The sequence below is a fragment of the Camelus bactrianus genome, chromosome 29 (genome assembly GCF_048773025.1).
Source record: "Camelus bactrianus isolate YW-2024 breed Bactrian camel chromosome 29, ASM4877302v1, whole genome shotgun sequence".
Lineage (NCBI taxonomy): Eukaryota > Metazoa > Chordata > Mammalia > Artiodactyla > Camelidae > Camelus > Camelus bactrianus.
In genome coordinates, this window is record NC_133567.1 from 2,658,473 (window position 1) to 2,675,620 (window position 17,148).

Here is a 17,148-nt window from a genome sequence, read left to right on the forward strand (position 1 = left end):
CCACTTGTGGTTGAGCCGCGGCTGTTCCGACAGGTCACGGGACCGTGGTCTCGCCTTGTCTGGACGGGTCACAGCCTCAGAAAGGCTTGTTTAGGTCGGTGTCCAGTGAGGAGGGTGACTTCGAAAGGAGGACGCCCGGCTGTCTGTGAGGGCCAGGCCCGCTCCGACATCAGGGGGTCCTCCGAGGAGCTGGGAAGTCCCTCTGGGGCTCGAACACAGGGTACCATCGTGTCCTGTGGTCACAAAGACCACCTGGGATGCTGGGTGCACAATTCATTTTACAACAGAGAACTTTTATATATTTAATGAAAGTCTTTATAAATTGGGAGTTTGGGATTAGCAGATACAAACTACTATATATAAAATAGATAAACAAGGTCCTACTGTACAGCACAGGCAACTGTATTCAATACCTTGTAATAAACCAGAATGGAACAAAAATCTTCATAAAATTACATCACTGTGCCGTACACCAGACACTAGCACAACACTGTAAATCAACAGTACTCCAATTTAAAAAAGTAATTAATGTTTAACGCATTCAGAAACACAGTAAAAAGCATAACAGGAAACTACCACCCCTGTTCAACACAGGTCAACGTACTTTCCTAAGAAAACTACCCTCAGACCTTTTCTTAGGGTTTCATGGGTTCAGAGTTGTGATTTTGTTGACAGGAGGTAGGAAGAGAGAGATTCCATTTGACGCCAAGTGAGCGGAGTGTGCCGTCTAGTTTAAGCAGCGTTGATGACGTTTAAACATTTCCATCATGTTCGCCACATCGTGTGACCTTAAGTTTCTGGTACTGACCTGCACGTTACAGTTCGGTACTCAGGAGTCAGGGTGTTGGGTATATAGCTTAGGAATAACTTTTTAAAATATAGTTTACAAAGTGAAAACCGCGTCTTGTGAAAACAGTTCTGAAAGGGCAGATGCCTGGATACGTATTTCTAAAAACGCACCTTTTTCGTACTTGGCACGCTCTCCTCTTTCTTGGCTTCTGCTCGGTGTCTCCCCCTCTGCCCTCACACCGTCCCGGGAGGTCTCAGCCCTGAGTGGTACCGTCTTCCCATCAGCGCCCCTACGCACTGAAGTCCATCCTAAGGTTTGGGTGAGAGATTAGGTCGTCTTACGTTTTCACGGAGTTAAACAAGAGTCTGAAAAAAGTACACATACACATTCATTTCTGCTGTATATATATTCTAAAAAGCATAAAATGACGTCTGTACGTTAGGGTTTCAAGGAGCCGACGCTGTGAAGTCAGGAGCACCCATGCTGGTCGTCACTGAGCGGTTGGGACGGGTCATCACTACGCAGCAGTTTGTGCTTGTTGATGGGTCTTTTTCACCGTCAGTGTTGAGAACGGATTCACTTTGTATTCTGAGTTAGAAGAATTAATTCTAACAGACACTTCTATACGACACAGATATCTGGTTGCACGTAGACACACAGACCTTCCAGGACTCTTTCTCTTGGGGAAAATGGAAACACCAGTTTATGGTTCCTGCCGAACAGCGAGATCCAGCGTTTTGAGAATGCTGACTGTGGTGAACAAGCGAAATGAAAATGACCACTTGTGTTTCCCTGGTGCCAAGCTCCTGATGACCCAGGAATGGTCGTCTGTACCACCAGCTCCTTCCTCAGCCCCCTGAGACAGACAGCCCTCCCGGCGTCCCTCTGTCCATCTGGGGCCCCGGACTGGCAGTGCCTTCTCTCTCTGCCCCTCTTCCCGTCCGCCTCTCCCCTTCCAGCTGCTCTCCCCGTGGCCACGGATATCGTTTTTCATAAAGCCCAGCTCTGATCACGATTCTGCCTGAAGAAACGAGCCAGCAAGCTGGGACCAGGACACTAATCTTCATGCTCTGGGGGCTTTCAGGACTGGCTCTGGCCGGTCCACCAGCATCACCTCAGGCTCTGCTTTGAGCAGAGATCCGCACGTGATTGGTCTTGTGGAGACTCCGTGCGTTTTAAGTCTCTGTGCTCTTTCTGCTAACTTTATTTTTCTGTGCCAAGTGTCTCTTCTTCCCTTGCTTGGCGTGATGTGACATACCTCCCAGCCTGAGTCAGCGGTCACCGCCTCTCCAGGTGGAATGAGTCAGGACCTCTTCTGTGGCCCTGTTGCTGAGTGTCCAGCCTCTCACTGTGCACCCAGCCACTCCGAGGAGCCTGGTGTGCGGAACGCAGCGCCGGCTTTGGTGCAGAGGGCTGGATCCCTGACCGCTGCCTGCAGCCATGTGGACTCCCCGAGCCACGCTTCTTCTGGGCCCTGGGAGCGACCTGTTTCCTCGGATGCTGCTGTTACGAGAGGTGATCGGCAGGTGCACTGATTGTTCTCCATTCACACCAGCCACACCTCGATCTCTCTAAGGTTTTGCTTGTCCTGTGTCTTGACATCCCCGCAGATCCAGCATGCAGGCTGGCGTTGGGTAAACTCCCCAGTGTCTACTGAATGCACATTAGGATACATAAGCAGAGGTTAATTATAGGAATTGACAGAGAATACAACTGAAATATGTACGTTATACTCCCTTAATATCAAGTACATGAACTCGAGCGGGGCACGCAGTACAGCTGACGCAGTGGGAGAACCTCATCTTGCCATTTTTGTGATCAGGCATTTTCAATCTGACTCCTGATTAGGGAGATAAGCCAAAAAAGCAAACTCTGCTTCCTCGATTAGTTTGGACAGAATAATTTCCAGGATGAAGCAGTTCACTTCTATCCTTTAAACTCAGAATTCGTAACCCAGAGAGGTCCTCAATCATTGGAAACTTGCTGAAATACAAAATCAGACCTGATTCAGACCATTAATGCTAGAGCTCCCGATGCTCTGTTCAGCTCTGATGTCTCTATTCTCTTGAAGAAAGCGGCGGCAATTATAAAAGAGTTCTTCCTGTTGGCTTGGAAATTCCAAGTTCTTTGGGATTTTACCCAACTCCACATTTATTAGACCGTATTTTCCCCCTTCTTAGGAATGAGTGCATTGGGAGATTGGACAGATTGGCTTGGATTACCTGGCATCCAGCATCACCACGACTAAGCAGATCTGTGAACCTGGAGGGGGCAGATGTCATTCTGTCTGCCCAGTGACTGTCCTTCCCTGGGCCCTGGCACTCACACAGCTCCCCACAATCTCCAGTCCTGTTAGGGCTGTAGGTCAGCGTTTCCCCTGTCCTGTGTCACCAGCTGTGACCTGCCAGGCCAACAAGATGCTCTCCACCATCCCAGAGCCCGTTCCCAGATGTCCAGGTGTCCAGCATCTCCGCCCCCAGGTCTCCGGAGCTGCCCGGGGTTCCCATCAGCCAGAAGCCCAGCTCTGTGGCTCCACTTCCATCCTGGGAACCAGGTGAGGGCCCGAGGCCTCTTCTCACTTGTTACGAAGGCTGAGTTCCTGTTGCTTATAACCAGAGAATCCTAACTAACACATTTAGGGAAATTTGCATTAAGGGAAAATAGTTCAGTCTTAATCAGCGTCGTGTGGCCCTGCTCAGCCCGCCATATGATGACGGATGTCTAACGACCGACAGGCCCTCCTGCCGGCCCCGCTGAGCCTCGACCTTCTCATCTTAGAACAGCGATGGGAAAGTGGCGAGATGGACAGTTTTGTCACAGCCTTGCTGTGACAGCAAGTGCTTTTCAAATGGAAATGAAACTGCTTTTGAAATCACAAAGCACTCTACAAAGTAAGCCATGTGTTTACCGCTCACTTACTCTAGTTAACAAACTTTTCCTAAAAAACAAACTGCTCCGACAGAGCGACCTGCCGCGGGGCCGTTTTAGTGCTCACAGCGCACATTTCAGAGAAGGAGCCGAGTGCTCCCTAAGTGCGCCTCTGCACAGCGAACGTCCTGAGCTCGGCAGACACGACGCCTCCTCTTTACTCTGGTTTGCAGTCGACCCCTGGGGTCACACGCCTTCATTTTTAAGGGCACACACAGCAATTGGAACACACGTAAGAGAGGTTTTTCAGAGAGATTTGGGGGGAGAATATAATAGAATTCTATGCAAAAATGGAATTTTAGCTGATGACACTGATCAGCGGTTTCCATCAGCCTCTCATTTCCGTGGTTAAGTGCACCCCAGCCCTGGTGGTGTCCTCGCAGAGGGGCTGCGACGTGCAGATTGTCAGCCAGAGCCCAGCGCCTCCACCCGCACTGATGTCTCCGTAAGTGGAGGAGATCTGACTCAGACCGCCCCACTCCAGTAAACGCTTCTTAAACCATGTATTGGCTTCCTTCATTCTTAAAATGTTACTTTTATCCCTTTATTTTCTTTCTCTCTTAGTTTTACTGATATAATTGGCCTGAGACATGGTGTGAGTCTAGGGTGTCCACCACGGTGGTCTGATGCCTGCACAGCAATGAAATGATTACCGTAATGAGGTGACGCGGTTAGTTACCACGCCCATCCCCTCACTTAGGTTCAATTTGCCATTTATTTATTTATTTTTCTGGTCCAGTTACTCTTCCACGTGCCAAATATGGCCCCACATTCAGGAGTCACAGCTATGACACTGACACTGATGGCAGTGTAACACTGACGGTGGTGCTGTAATGGCGATGGTGTGATGACAATTATAATGCGCTGCCCTCTCCTTCATCAGGAGCAGCAGTGACCAGGTATGATAACGTCTCTCTTCTGCTCAGACCCTCTGGGGTTTCCTGCTCTCACCCGGAGTCCAAGCCAAAGCTCTCAGCCGACCCACAAGCCCCTCCCAAGTCTGTCTCGGGCTGCCGCCTGGCTGGCTGTCCACCAGTCCCACTGTCAGCATCTCTGGTTCAGCTTCGTGGCCTCTTCCTAGGTCCTCGTGAGTCCCAGCACATTCCTACCCCAGGGCCTTGGCACCTGCCGGTTCCTCTGCTTTTCTCCTGATCTTTGCCTAGCGGCTGTTACTTCTCTCAGACTCTGATGAGTAATAGCCACGCTCATCCTGGTGAGTAGCTTTCTGCAAACAGCCCACAGCTGAGGGCCCAAGGAAATCCTTAACCAAAAAAATGGCGGTGCTGTTCCTATTCAGACAGAAATACAAAGCTTTTACTTCCTGTGGCTGTCAGCTTTCGGTTCTCCTTTGTGACAGTCCCGCAGCCCCTCCTGTGCATCCGGCCAGAATCCTGAGTCTCAGCCTTTAGCTAAGCAATCCTTCCTCCCTGGGTGTTTTTCCTCCACCACCTTTAAGGACAGCTCAATGCAAAATCTTCTGTAAAACTAAATAGGAAAAGTAATTACCTAACTGCTGAGAATGATTTAAAAGAGACCAGGCAACAAACATCTCCATGTGAATCACATCAAACTCTAATCTTTCACTTGGCTCGAAGGCCAGATTTCTAGCTTCCTTCTCTTCACCTAGAAATAAGAGGGGAGGTTTGAAGTGGGAGGACACGGCTCATCTGTGACACCGGGCTGGGTGGCCACGACCAGGTGAACCTCCACGCCAGCGTGAGGAAGACTTAGAAAGGCCGGAGTCCATAGACTCACCGAGAACGAGGGTGCCCTCTGGTCCTCATCGGGGCAGTGAGCGCGGAGCGACAGGTGATGGAGACGTGCTGGGCCTCCCCGGGCGGAGGGAGCAGGACCAGACGTGCTGATGGGGCAGGTGGCTGCTGAGCTCAGGCTGCACCCCCCGTCCCCCCGGGGCTCTGGGAGGACCTCGGATGAGGAGGTGCGGGCGAGGAGGAAGGCTGAGCTCCTGACAGGAGAAGCAGCTGGGGGGTGGTCATGGCCGGACCCTGGGTTCTCTGCTCCCCTGCTCCGCGCCACCAGCCCCTTCCCCACAAGGACACCAGTGTTCTTCCCCCATGAATACGCGGGACCCACACTCACCAGGCTCCACAGAGGTTGAAGAACCCAGGAGAACTGAGAGGAACTCCCCGGTGGATGGGGAGATGCTGCACTCCTCCCCCGGCGGGACCCTGGCGTCCCTTCCGGCTGGGACACGGGGCCTCATCTCTGGAGAAACCAAAAGCCTCAGGGAAACCCTGAGACAAGGGACCTGGGGGCCCCCAGCTCCCCGGGCTGATTGGCTTCCAAGTCCTGCCCACTGAGGAGAGGTTCCGAGAGATCTGTCACGTCTCACTCTTAGTTACGAAGGAACAGCCAGCAGTAAACTCATAACCTCAATGACTAGAAAAGAAAAAGGAACAAAATGAGGAAACAAAAAACCTCAGTCAGAAAACGGCAATGAAGCTGCTAGAATAAAACAACAAAACAATGCTTAAACCCTTAGAGAATAAGAGATGACCTTTTAGTCAAGGGAAAAAGAAATAACGCCGCAAGGCACAAAGAGGGAAGAGCGAGCTCTGTCCCGCAGAACACGCACAACTGAAGCTGAAAAGCTCAGCCGAAGGCTCGGAAGATAGAGCAGAGAAAACCTACTGGAAGAAATGAGAAAAAAATGGAAACGAATGAAAAATGGGAGCAGAAGCAACAAGAAAATAAGAAAACAGCGTCCGAGTTCCAACGTCTTTTAAAGAACTTCGTTAAAAGAGAAAACGTGGGAGAGAGAAAAAGATTTTTTAAACGCGTTTTCCCCCAGAGCCGAAGACCATTGGCTTCTGCTGTAAACGCCTCTCCTCCCACTAGCCTGACTCCCCCAAGACAAACGGCGGCGAAGAAAGGCGTCGAAACATCCTGCGAGGTTAAAACCGCGCTCGCGCCGAGCGCTCGCGGAGGCTCAGAGCGCCCCGGGGCTTCCGAAGGCCGCGCGGGGCCTGGCTCGGAACGCCGGCGGAGAAAGCTGCCCCGCGCCGCCGCCGAGAAGAGGCCACGCCCGCAGCGGGCGCTGCGTTCCTCGGACACACCCCCACGGGGAGAGGGCGGCTGCGCCGGCCGGAGGAGCCCGCCGAGCGAGCGAGGGAGCGGAGGCAGACGCGGGTCCCGGGCGGGGCTGTGCAGCCCGGGAGCCGGCGCCCCGCTTCCGCTGGAGCCCGAGCCTGGGGCCCCCAGGACGGAGGAAACGGGAGCCCGCGACCCACTGGGTGGTCGGACTGTGTGCAGAGTCCCGTTCGGAAGCGTTCAAACGGCACTGCTGGGACGTTTCAGCAGAACTAATGATAGGGACGTAGGAAAATGAAGCTAATGACAAAAATGAGGCAATGGAAGTATTGTACAGAAAGGAACATGTGTTCATAGCACGCGGATCGGTTCAGCAGTGAAGCAGTGCTCACGGAAGGCCGCTGGTACTCACACAGCATTCATAACGGGACCGGCGCCTGTCCTGAAACTGCTCCAACAAACCGCAGAGGAAGGAACACTTCGAACTCGTTCTAAGAGGCCGCCGTCACCCTGATACCAAAACCAGACAAATATATCACAAAAAAAAGGAAATTACAGGCCAGTCTTACTTATGAATATAGATGCAGAAATCCTCAGCAAAATACTAGCAAATCGACCTCAGCAATGCATTGACAGGATCACACACCATGATCAGGTAGGATTTATCCCAGGAATGCAAGGACTTTTCAGCATCTGCAAAGCAGTCAATGTGATGCACCACGTGAACAAACTGGAGAAGAAAAGCCGTGTGGTCATCTCAGTAGATGCAGAAAAAGCTTCTGACAAAGTTCCATAATGAAATGCTGGGATATGCTTGCACTGGGAGGGAGAAGGGAGGAAACCTGTGTCGGGGGGCGGGACAGCACACAGAGACCCAGCTCATCCAGATGGACTCTTAGCATTCTCACTAACGTTCACCCAGGGAGATGACCGAAAACGGTTTTGCCAAGTGCAGGACAAAAAGTCTGCCAGGTGGTGCCAGAGTTTGTACAAGGATCCTTCAGATGGAAGGAGGGCTCAAGTCACGCAAATAATTCACAGGGTGTCTTTGAGATAGCTGTTCTATTTTCGGAATACAAATGACAACCTGTAAGTGTAATTCCTCTGTCTTCTAAAACACTTTGATTTCCAATAGCGCTCTCCTCCACTCAAGCCTCTTGGTAGGGTGGCGTTCTTTCCATAAGGCCACGGGGCGGAATTCGGTGTTAACCTTGGGAAGGGTCCTCATTAACTCGACTATAGTGAAACCATGGGTTGAATTTTTAACTTCTTGTAGAAATGAATCCCCCGAGCTGAGGGTCTGCAGCATGAAGTCAAAGGACTGTCTGGAGGTCGTCCAATCTGGAGTGAGTGCAGACAGCAGGTTCGGGTGATAGGCGTCTCCAGGTAAACATTTGGAGCCGGACTTACTGAGTTAGCGTCCACAGTTGAAATCAGTCTGACAGATTTCGTGTCAGCCCACAGACCGCAGCACTTGGGAGTGGGCTTGGCGGTCTTTCAAGATTTAAAATGTTTCCAGCTCCCCTTAAGCTATCCCAGCACTCAGAGCAGCCAGATGTTCCAGAACCTCGTGGAGAAAACGCAGCGAGTAGCAGGTCTGTCACAGCGGCGGGAATCCCAGCGGTTCAGGGCTGACCTTGTGCTTGGAGGGCCCAGGAACACGACCGAGCACCCCTGGCGGGAGCCCCGCTCCTCTCTCGGGCGTGGGCAGCCCTGTGCTTTGGGCTCTGGACCGGCTTCTTCTCCCGGCTGACCTCTGGGTCCCTCCCACTGCCACCGCCACCAGCAGGAGACGTAATTTAGCACGTTCCAACGTTCTGTCTGCCTTCACTTCTTTCTAACCCCAATTTAAGAACCCCTTAAGCTTGAGCCCCCTCACCCCACGTCCTCTTACCCGTTAGCATTTCGTTGTCATTGTTCTGTTTTCCCCAAACGCTCCTCCAGATGGTTAAGCCATCAGCCACGCTTGGTGATTAGCTTCCTGCCGCCTTCCTCGTGGTGCTGCTGGAGTGGCGTGCACTCACCACTTCCCCCGCAGTCAGCTCTCCGTCCTCCAGGTGACTGGATCCCCGGGGCCCCTTGGCACTTTGGGTGCTTACAGCTTGTGTTGGAGGTGGACACTCAGCCCACAGGTTGAGAGTCTCACCCGGGAGCCCTCGCGGACGGCCCCCTCCCTCACTGCCTGGGTCATGCTCCCCAGTTGCTGCCAGTTGTCCCGACTCGTTTCCTGTTTTGTGGGCTTACAGCAATTTCAAATAGAAACAGTAAGACAATGTACATAAGAACAATGAACTCCAGAGGTGGGACTCCTACCACCAGTGCCCAGGGGTGTTTTCCGCGGTGGTGGACGCCTCTGCACTGGGCTGAGCAATGTGGCAGCCTGTCCTGATCCTAAACCCGCCTTCCTTTCCTCCTGCTGTCACCACCTGTTCTGACTCTCACGCGCTCCTGCCTGGAGTAACTCACAGTGGCCTCCAGTCTGGTTTCCATGCTCAGATTTCACCCACTGACCCCCCCCCCCAAGTCCATTTGCTGCGATGCCAGCGGAATAAACACCCTTCCTGAAGCTCATACTCATCATGTTATTCTTCTGCCTAAAATTCTTAAATGGCTCTCAACGAGCAAATTCTAAAATCCTTTGCACGACATTTGAAACCCTTGAGAACTGAATCTCTGCCTGTATCTTGGCTCCACACTAGAGCTGGTGGCCCCTGGGGGCCTTGTGGGGGTCTTCCGGCTTGGGGACCCTGGCCCTGTCCCTGGGAGGCCTTCCATGACACCCCTACTCTGTCCCTCCCGGGGACCTAACATCGTGTTGTTTATGTCACAGGTTGTAGCGGATCGTTGCTAACTCGCCCGATTTCCTGCTAGAGTCCAGACAAGGGCCCTGTGTGAATGGACCATCTCTCTCTCTTTTATTCATGTACGTTTTGCTCACTGAAGTATCATCGGTGACAGTGTCTGTTTCTGGTGTCCGGCTTCATGTTTCAATCAGACACTCGTTTTCATCTCTCTCTCTTTTAAATTGAAGTACAGTTGATTTGCAATGTTGCCTGCATTTCTGGTGTACAGCAAAGTGATTTAGTTGTATGTATATATGTATATATTCCTTTTTCTTCCCAATTCTTTTCCAGTGTGTATTATTACAGGGATACTGAATATAGTTCCCTAGACAGTAAATCCTTGCTGTTTATTTTATATATAGCAGTGTGCATCCGTTTATCCCATACTCCTGATTTATCCCACCCACCACTCTGCTTTGGTAACCTTTGGACCACCTCTCTTTATATTGTATTTTTTTTTTTGCATATTTAACAGATAGTAAATTTCCAAAAACTTTTAGTGGATTAATAATACATTTGTGAAAATCTGAGGTCAAAATACATCCCCACTAACCTTTCTGCGAGTCGTATAATCATCAATCGTTATTTGAGTTACTGACATTATTTACATGTCACATCTTTCTGAAAAAAATTGAGCTATCTAACAAGAGATTCCATCGTATCCTCACGGCGACGCTAAGACAGCTGGAGTCACACAGCACAGACGAAAAGGCAAAAAATAAAAACACGAAAGACATTACCCACCACTGAACGCTACAGCTTCGCTTAAAAGCCTCTCGATATTCCAGCGTTCTCTTGTAGCTGCCGTGTTTGTTCCACTGAGCATGTCTCCCCTTCCCCTTCAAAGAAGGGCTGTAGGAAGACCCTGGTCGGGTATCTTGGCCTCTGGATCCCACCAGGGTCATATTTAGAACTTGGCTGGGGCAGCGCTCGGCTCCGCGCACCCCTCCCTGACCAGCATTCTGCCTGGCGGAGCCTGCCAGGTGCCTGATTGCACAGGGAGGGATGGGATCACTCAGTGTGACAGTCAGGAGAGATTTCACAGATCACAAGTGTTTGGAGAGACTCGTCACAGCCGAGCCATGGAAACGTGGCTGCCATCTTCCCCGTGCCGGGGTGGCCTGCCAAGCAGGAGTCCAAGGTCACACGACAGCACTGCTCCTTTGGACCAGTGCCCACTGGAAAGAAATACCTCAATCTAGACCACTGGTGAATACCGCTTTTTGAAAAAAAAAAATCCAGACTGTTCTTTACCTGATCAGCCAGGAAGCACAGGGAAATTGGAGTTTAACACGACTTGGTGGATAATCAGCCTTTAAGTAACGACATTTTTACAGTCCGTCCTCGAAGGAGTACAATGCCAACTTTGTTGGGAGGCAGATGGTGGGGGAAAAGGTGGATGTGAGTCTGATCATTTAGCAGGCAAATTAATTTATGTGACAATAACCAGCCTCCAAATTGGGTTTATTGACTCATTACATTTTCTCCCTATGAAATTTAGTAAAATGCCAAACTCTACATTTTAAAGGAGCTGAAGGTTATTTTCTCATTTTGAAAGGGGCACATTCAGCATTTGTTAGGATCTGCATTAGCAATATTCCCACAGCTTCAAGCTACTGGGTGATTTTTCTGTAGTTTCTGGATAAAACATTTGTAGTAAACTTGTGGTCCCCTAGGCAATGCTTAATTAATCTTGAAAATAATCCATTGTTTAATTGCTGGATCACTTTTTGGGGGAGAGCCCAAGTAATTAAAAAAAATGAAACAGACCAGTAAAGCCTCACATTATTTTGATCAGGAAAGAAAAGAAGGAAGGAAAGGAAAGAAGAATGAGGCGAAATGTTAACGCTGTCGAGCTGCTCCTCGAGTCTGCAGGTTCTGTGCTAAGGGAAGGTTGTCTTGTGTGACCTGCCGGAGCCGAGTTAATGAGAAGGAAGGGCTTGACTGCAGGAAACCGAGAAGGGATGCCAGAGCACGGACACCGCTGAGCAGCCTGTGTGGGGCTGAGCACTGACTCCCTAAGCCCCGACCCCTCAGACTGGGAATCTCGGGCCGGCCCCGCGCGGCAGCCTCAGGGCCGTCCAGCCGTGGCGTCTCTGACGCCGGCATTGGGGACTGGCCGCCGGTGTGGGGGCGTCTCGAGGGTCTCGGGCAGGTGCACCAAGGCCCCCCTGGCTGCAGGTTCCTGGACCAACTAATCTCAGCCTGTACAAAGCCACATCTCCCCCAGACTCTCTCGCTGTAGCCTTTGCCGACCTGCACAGGCCGGGACAGCTGGGCAGAGGTCTCCTTCACGTCTGCAGCACAAAAACGACGGGCATGGTAGCCACGCTTTTAGGTTTACTCTACAACAAAAAATATCGTGGGAATACATGCTTGTTGACAGAGACGTGAACAGTGTGGAGGGATCCAGGCCGGCGAGGGCGCGCTCCTGTTTCCCCAGAGGCGGCTCTGGGTGCCGGCCCTGCGCTCTGTCTTCCCACACCGGGTCTGCACGTGCCGCTGCTCGCTGCCTGCTTTCCAGGGGAGCAGGCTGGCGCTGTAGCGCCGTCCTCCGCTTTGCGTGATTCACAGAACATCACGCGTGTTCCCAGAACGATGCTGCGTCGCACTGTCTTTTCACGGCTGAATAATATTCCAGGGGGTGAGTGCTTCTATTTCGTGTGTCCAGGCCTTTTTGTTTCCTCCTCTGAGATGGAAGAAAGAGGACAAGGACATAGCTTCCTTGCTGTGGACAGAAACTTGAACCAGCATTTTCTCATATCTTGCCCAGAAGGAAGATCTGGCGGGAGACACGGAAAACAAGCATCACAAAGCTTAAGTGAGGTTAACAGTGTTTAACGTATTTAGAGAGCAGTTGTGAATGAAAAGCATTGCAGCCATATCAGTGAACAAAGGAAGCTGCGGCCAGCAAGCCATCAGCCGCTACTGCCCCCGACAGGGAGCGGAGGGAACTCAGGATGGGGACGCGCAGGCAGCCTGGCCTCTGCCGTCCCTGCCACGGTGGCCCCGCAGGGGAGGCAGGGTGGGGAAGAACAGGGCACCGGCTCCAGACAGCTGGGTGCGCATCAAAGGAACGATTTCAATGACCCCATACCTCTGCGCCTTCCCATACGTAGAAAAGCGTTAAATTCCTTGAGATGTCTGGTTTTCTTTAATTAATGATAATCTTTTGATGTTCCGACTCCTGGTCTTTGGGGGAAAAGCTTCTATGTACCCTGGCTGCCCCCTGCCATCTGGGACAGTCTCTCTGAGCGACGTGAGGGGCCGCCTTCCAGGTCCCAGTCCTCAGAGAGTCCGCTGCGTAAGCACAGCTCTCAGCTTCTAGGCTGTGCGGTTCTCAGGCCACACAGCCCACCCGGCAAATCATTTCTGTAAAATGCTCTCAGGCTGTTCTGCCCAGGGTGTCCCCTAGGAGGTGCCCTCCATCATTGACGCCCTCACCGTGGGCCTCCTCCTGGCCCGGGGTCTTCCTGGTGGCCTCCTTCCCCTCTGCTCCCTGCCCTTCCTCACCTTGAACATGGCCCAGGCCGTTCTGCCCACGACGTGGGTCACGTCTCCCTGTGCTCCGAGACCACTGGCGCTCTCACGGCAGGCGTCGGTGGGCCCTGCACCTGTGCGGTGATGCGTGCGGCCCCTCAGCCCAGCCTCAGTCAGAGCCGAGGACGGATGCTCTGACCCGGCGTCTCACCCCCGCCCGGCTGCGAGGTCGTCCAGGCCATCCTGGCCCCTCCCCGCCCCTCAGTTTCCTCGTTCCCAGAAGAGGGATCGGGACCTGTCACCTCTGGTTAGTCTCCATCGCGCGACTCAGCCCACGTCGCTGCTGATCCACGGGCTGAACGGCTCCGACGGCCAGGCCAACCCTCAGATCGCACAGGTTAAAGTCTTCTGAAGGCTGTTGCTTCCGTTTTGAACACAGGGGTACTGATGTTGGTTGACACCCAGAAGCCTGCGGACCAGCTGGCCCCGGCGCCCTGGCACCACTGACGGTGCTCGCAGGAGGGGCTTCTGCCGGCGAGGCCAGTTTTAATCAAGCTGCATCGGAAATGCAGTTCACCCCTCCTGGGCGGAAAAGAGTGAGTCCCCACGGGCTGGATGTGCAGTGCTGTAACTCCGAGCTCCTTAAACGCTTTCAACGGGAGGCAAAACTCCTTCATCCAACGACCTTGCATCAGGGGCCCCGTGCCCATCCCCGTCCTAAAGCCACGTGGTGACTGAGATGGCGTTCCCACCCTCGTGTGGCTTAGAGCTGAGTGGGGAAGCCAGCAACACGACAGTGTGTGACAGTGCGGCCAGTGTCCCCACAGAAGCCCTAAAACCCCAGGAGTCCACGGAGGGGAAAGGACACAAGTGACCGGGGTGAGGGGGGACAGTCACGAGGAAGTTGAATTTGTAGCTGTGGTTTTTAGTCCTTTGTTTTGGTTCTTGGCAGTGAAAAGGGTGTGGGGAGGAAGTCGGAGCTAGAGTTTAGAGTTACCATCAGTATAGACGCCCCTTTTCCTCGCCCCTCTCCCCAGGCAGGCGTGCCTGTTGGCTGGGACTGGGCGATAAGCCCCGTGGAAAGCATGGCCTCCCTGCAGCGTGCGTCCCGGCGTCTTGGCGGCGGGAGAGCCGGGGAGGCAGGGTCTCAGACAGAAGTGAGACAGCTGCAGCCGCGGTGGCTCGCGAGCCACAGCCCATCCGGCTGGATCCAGGGGCATTTCTATTACCACAGTTGACGTTTGAGTGGTGATAACTGTGTGCACTTGGCCGTTCCTCCAGTTTGGAGCCAGTGGGGAAGTCGATGCAGAAATCAGACAGGTGGTCAAAATTCCATCTTCTGTCCGAGGGATGAGTGAAGGTGTGAGACTGCAGATGGGGTCTGGCCAGTAACCCCACGCCCCCTCCCTCCCGCCTCCTCTCCACCCCCTGAACTGACTTGACTCCGCTACCCCCGGGCTGCAGGACCTCCCCCGCAGGCTGGAGGGACGGCTAAACGAGGGAGCACAGGCTGCTCCTGTGGGAGGAGACGGGCTGAGCCCCACGGTCCCCTTGGGACTCGCCAGCCAGAGAAGCCACGCCTCCCCGGGGGTATGGGACGGACTGAGGACAGGGCCAGGGGTGTCCCTCTGGCAAATGTGCCCCAGGGAAGCAGCCGAGGCATGGAGAACATCGTCTACAACAGGCTTGTGGCTCAACCTGGATGCAGGAAATCGGAAGTTTGATGTTTTCTCCATCAGCCTTGCTCCGGTGTTCAGGACACGGGTGCCCTGACATCCAGGCTCGCCCGCGTCCCTCCAGATACACGTCACTTGTACCAGCAGGGAGTCACACACCCTTTTTGCTCCAGGACAGTGTTGTTCTGAGCTGACGAGCCCCTTCCTGCTCTGTCCCCAGCCCTCGCCCTGCCCAGCCATGTAGTCGAGTGTAGATCCCCAGACATTGTATAAGCAAAGGAAAGACTAGCCATAAACACAGCCCTACGAAGCTAGCAAAATCAGCATGCTCCTAATTTGACCCTTAGACATTCCTGTACGTTAGCAGATTTCCAGGGAGAGTGTAGAAGCTGGAAAGAATTCTGCCCAGTTTTCCTTCCTCTTGGCCTCAGCCAGCAAGTCTCCACTGTGATCCTTGGCGGCAGCTGTGTCTCAGGCTGCCTCTGCCGACTATGATTTCCTTGGGCCCTTGGAAGCCCAACTGACTCGAGATGATGCAAGTCTCTCATTGCTTCACCACCCTGGCAACCGCTGGTCTTTCTACTGTCTCCATAGTAACGCCTTTCCCAGATGTCACATGGCTGAAATCAGACAGTGTGTGTAGCCTTTTCAGATTGGCTTCTTTCACCTGGTAATATGCGGGTGAGTTTCCTCCATGGCTTTTCAAGGCTGGATGGCTTATTTCTTTTTCAGTGCTGAGTAATATGCCATTGGTTGGATGTACCACAGTTTGTTTATCCATTGATGTACTGGTTTTATATCCATTTTACAGTTAAGAAAGATGGGCACAGAGGACTAATGACTTACCCAATGCCAGGTATTTGGCAGGAGGGAGAGGACGGGTTTGGACCGAGGAAGCCTGCCTGCCGCTGCCACGTTCATCACCAACGGAAGCACGCTGAGTCCCCCTACCCACTTTGGAAGCATCTCTATTCTTTCCCCCAACAAATATTTACTAAGTGCTCGGAACGCTTCTCGACATAAACTGGTCTTCTGAGCCTAGTTTTCTCTTACAAAATAACTCATATATACTCGTTCAGAATTATAGTCTCAACCACCTGAAAACCCCACATAACGTCTTTCAAGCTAATGAGGGTTCCCTGAGAGGTTACTGTGAATTTCACAAAAGACGCCGCACATCCGGTTGGCACAGTGACGGCCAGACTGCTGCGGGGTTTCCCTTGTGCTTACATGAGGCTCTGCCCCCTGAGGATGGAGGGTTAGCAGGAGGACGACCAGAGGCGGAATTTCGGCATTTCTACTTAGGAGCTGTTTGCCAATAAGAAGTAACTGCCCCGAACCTCAGTTTCCTTAAAAGAAGGGGCAATCACATGCCTCCCAGGCTGCGAGGCTGGGGCGAACAGGTGAGAGCAGCTGCCTGGTGGGAAGGCGCCCCCCAGAGGCCGAGCGCGCGGCTCCCACGGCGTCACTGCCTGGACCGTCCTGGCCTGCTTCCTGCCTGGAGCTGGCCACTGGGCCGCAGCCGCTGCTGGAGCACCGGGGACCCAAGAATCCTCAGGCGGCAGAGGTCCTACGGCAATAAGTTGCCTGGCCATAGGGATGCGACGCCCAGGATAGAACATGATTTCCATAAACATGTTTTGCATAAAATTCCATTTCCTCCATTCATGAGAATAAAAATGACAGAATATACTTCTTATCTGTGTAAGAAAGACTGGACTCAGCCTACTAAATGTGAGCCCTTCTAGAGAGAACAGCATCAAGGTGAGGCCAGGCTGCCCCTCCTCACTGCCCCACAGGGCTGCTCCTGTGCCCGGAGGCCGACCCTCCCCACGGGGATGCGCCCGTGCCCAGAGGCGGACGTGGAGGACCAGCGTTGGAGGCAGGGCCGCGCTGGGTCCCACCTGCGGCTCTGAGCGTGGATGCTCCACCCACATTCGCCTTCCTTTGGGGTCACAGGGACGCTTGCTGTCCCCAGAGTGGGGGTTCCATCACTGGCAGATGCCACAGCCACTTCAGAAATGCTGGGGACACGCTGAGCCAGGCTTGGCAGCTTCAGGGACTTAAGGTGAATGCTCTCTTTCCAGCTGAATAGCCAATAATTGATTTCTCTGTCTGCAAATATTTAGCAGATTCTTTGATTCAGCGGTGCTGGTTAACATTTCATCAGAACTGAAAACGAGGATGGGGACCATCGCCTTGAAGTAAAACGCACGGGCTCCCTCTAGAGCGTGGCCGCCAAAGCACGAGCGTCGGCCCACGGCTGAGCCTGCAGCTTTGAGACGCGCCGTGTAAGCGTTCGGGGCTGAATCCTGTCCCCGAAACACGGGCTGAAGCCGTAGCCCCCAGGCCGGAAGGGTGCCACAGTATTTGGAGGCAG

At 53.0% G+C, this 17,148-nt stretch overlaps 1 long non-coding RNA gene across 6 annotated transcripts; it reads right to left on the reverse strand.

Annotated features, from left to right (window-relative positions):
* Window positions 1-289: 289 nt before the first annotated feature.
* LOC123613031 (uncharacterized) lies at window positions 290-10,616 on the reverse strand. 6 transcript variants are annotated; one of them, XR_012503137.1, is made up of 4 exons: window positions 10,357-10,616; window positions 8,664-9,008; window positions 7,182-7,279; window positions 290-6,118 (listed from the first exon to the last, which is right to left on the reverse strand). It is a non-coding gene; the product is annotated as an uncharacterized LOC123613031 (long non-coding RNA). The 6 variants fall into 6 exon arrangements; XR_012503139.1 differs by lacking the exon at window positions 10,357-10,616 and having other exon boundaries at window positions 290-5,203; window positions 5,474-6,118; window positions 8,664-10,239; XR_012503138.1 differs by lacking the exon at window positions 10,357-10,616 and having other exon boundaries at window positions 290-5,579; window positions 5,819-6,118; window positions 8,664-10,237.
* Between the last annotated feature and the right edge of the window lie 6,532 nt (window positions 10,617-17,148).